This window comes from Mytilus trossulus, chromosome 5, assembly GCF_036588685.1.
Source record: "Mytilus trossulus isolate FHL-02 chromosome 5, PNRI_Mtr1.1.1.hap1, whole genome shotgun sequence".
Taxonomy (NCBI): Eukaryota; Metazoa; Mollusca; class Bivalvia; order Mytilida; family Mytilidae; genus Mytilus; species Mytilus trossulus.
This window is the reverse complement of record NC_086377.1, coordinates 66,936,283-66,938,782: the sequence shown is the minus strand read 5'-3', so window position 1 is coordinate 66,938,782 and position 2,500 is coordinate 66,936,283. Positions and strand designations below refer to the sequence as shown.

At 34.8% G+C, this 2,500-nt stretch overlaps 4 non-coding genes across 4 annotated transcripts in view; all 4 read right to left on the bottom strand.

Annotated features, from left to right (window-relative positions):
* Window positions 1–1,137: 1,137 nt before the first annotated feature.
* Window positions 1,138–1,209, bottom strand: Trnaq-cug (transfer RNA glutamine (anticodon CUG)). The gene has a single exon. It is a non-coding gene; the product is annotated as a tRNA-Gln (tRNA).
* A 168-nt stretch (window positions 1,210–1,377) lies between these two features.
* Window positions 1,378–1,449, bottom strand: Trnaq-cug (transfer RNA glutamine (anticodon CUG)). The gene has a single exon. It is a non-coding gene; the product is annotated as a tRNA-Gln (tRNA).
* Window positions 1,450–2,257: 808 nt separating this feature from the next.
* On the bottom strand, window positions 2,258–2,329 carry Trnaq-cug (transfer RNA glutamine (anticodon CUG)). The gene has a single exon. It is a non-coding gene; the product is annotated as a tRNA-Gln (tRNA).
* A 168-nt stretch (window positions 2,330–2,497) lies between these two features.
* Window positions 2,498–2,500, bottom strand: part of Trnaq-cug (transfer RNA glutamine (anticodon CUG)) — a 72-nt gene continuing 69 nt past the window's right edge. The window contains exon 1 of the tRNA in view: window positions 2,498–2,500. This exon is cut by the window's right edge and continues 69 nt beyond it. This is a non-coding gene — a tRNA (tRNA-Gln).

Sequence of the window (2,500 nt, the reverse complement as noted above, 5' to 3'; positions counted from 1 at the left end):
TCTCATTTATTTCATATATTAGACATTGTTTTTCAACATTTACATACTTGAAATATCCACGTATATGGTGAAATTGCACTGTCAGTGGTATATCAATGTAATAGATAAGTACATGAAACTTAATCATGTTAAGCTATCCGTCTCTTTTCCTATTTCGCCATGGCAAATTATAGCTCCATCACTGAACAAGTTTCCAATGTTTATTGAACTTTCTGATTAAGTTTGTAAAAATATTACTTATACGGCAGAAAAAGCTTAGGTTCCACCGAGATTTGAACTCGGATCGCTGGATGCAGAGTCCAGAGTGCTAACCATTACACCATGGAACCTGTTAACAAAACTATAGAAATGTATGTACTTAACAGTGATCAACTCAAAATCCTGCCAAAAATTTTCTTCGGAATTTTATATAAATACGGGTATGCATTTTAGTTGGCAAGTAACGTATTATTTCTATCGGCCGAAATAAACTCATGTATACCGACACTTTCACCCACTAAGATTGAAACAGTCGCAAAGCAGTTAGCTTGGTTGTAGAGTAATGCACCCAGGCGTATAATCTGATATCTAGTGTGTTTATACGGTAACGATTAGAAAGAAAGTTGAAAAAAGTAAGAAAATGATAAATCGGTACGTCCCGTATGTACATATAGATATAAATTCTCTATAATATGTCATAGGGTTCCATGGTGTAATGGTTTGCACTCTGGACTTTGAATCCAGCGATCCGAGTTCAAATCTCGGTGGAACCTGACTTACTTTTTAGTCGTTGTGACTCACATTTCTTTTATAAACAACTTTATGTAGTCTTCATTATTGTCTTGGCAGTTTGTCTATTGTCTGCGTCACGTTAATTAATTGGGTTTAGTTTGCCTTATTTTCTCATTTATTTCATATATTAGACATTGTTTCTCAACATTTACATACTTGAAATATCCACATATATGGTGAAATTGCACTGTCAGTGGTATATCAATGTAATAGATAAGTACATGAAACTTAATCATGTTAAGCTATCCGTCTCTTTTCCTATTTCGCCATGGCGAATTATAGCTCCATCACTGAACAAGTTTCCAATGTTTATTGAACTTTCTGATTAAGTTTGTAAAAATATTACTTATACGGCAGAAAAAGCTTAGGTTCCACCGAGATTTGAACTCGGATCGCTGGATTCAGAGTCCAGAGTGCTAACCATTACACCATGGAACCTGTTAACAAAACTATAGAAATGTATGAAACTTAATCATGTTAAGCTATCCGTCTCTTTTCCTATTTCGCCATGGCGAATTATAGCTCCATCACTGAACAAGTTTCCAATGTTTATTGAACTTTCTGATTAAGTTTGTAAAAATATTACTTATACGGCAGAAAAAGCTTAGGTTCCACCGAGATTTGAACTCGGATCGCTGGATTCAGAGTCCAGAGTGCTAACCATTACACCATGGAACCTGTTAACAAAACTATAGAAATGTATGTACTTAACAGTGATCAACTCAAAATCCTGCCAAAAATTTTCTTCGGAATTTTATATAAATACGGGTATGCATTTTAGTTGGCAAGTAACGTATTATTTCTATCGGCCGAAATAAACTCATGTATACCGACACTTTCACCCACTAAGATTGAAACAGTCGCAAAGCAGTTAGCTTGGTTGTAGAGTAATGCACCCAGGCGTATAATCTGATATCTAGTGTGTTTATACGGTAACGATTAGAAAGAAAGTTGAAAAAAGTAAGAAAATGATAAATCGGTACGTCCCGTATGTACATATAGATATAAATTCTCTATAATATGTCATAGGGTTCCATGGTGTAATGGTTTGCACTCTGGACTTTGAATCCAGCGATCCGAGTTCAAATCTCGGTGGAACCTGACTTACTTTTTAGTCGTTGTGACTCACATTTCTTTTATAAACAACTTTATGTAGTCTTCATTATTGTCTTGGCAGTTTGTCTATTGTCTGCGTCACGTTAATTAATTGGGTTTAGTTTGCCTTATTTTCTCATTTATTTCATATATTAGACATTGTTTCTCAACATTTACATACTTGAAATATCCACGTATATGGTGAAATTGCACTGTCAGTGGTATATCAATGTAATAGATAAGTACATGAAACTTAATCATGTTAAGCTATCCGTCTCTTTTCCTATTTCGCCATGGCGAATTATAGCTCCATCACTGAACAAGTTTCCAATGTTTATTGAACTTTCTGATTAAGTTTGTAAAAATATTACTTATACGGCAGAAAAAGCTTAGGTTCCACCGAGATTTGAACTCGGATCGCTGGATTCAGAGTCCAGAGTGCTAACCATTACACCATGGAACCTGTTAACAAAACTATAGAAATGTATGAAACTTAATCATGTTAAGCTATCCGTCTCTTTTCCTATTTCGCCATGGCGAATTATAGCTCCATCACTGAACAAGTTTCCAATGTTTATTGAACTTTCTGATTAAGTTTGTAAAAATATTACTTATACGGCAGAAAAAGCTTAGG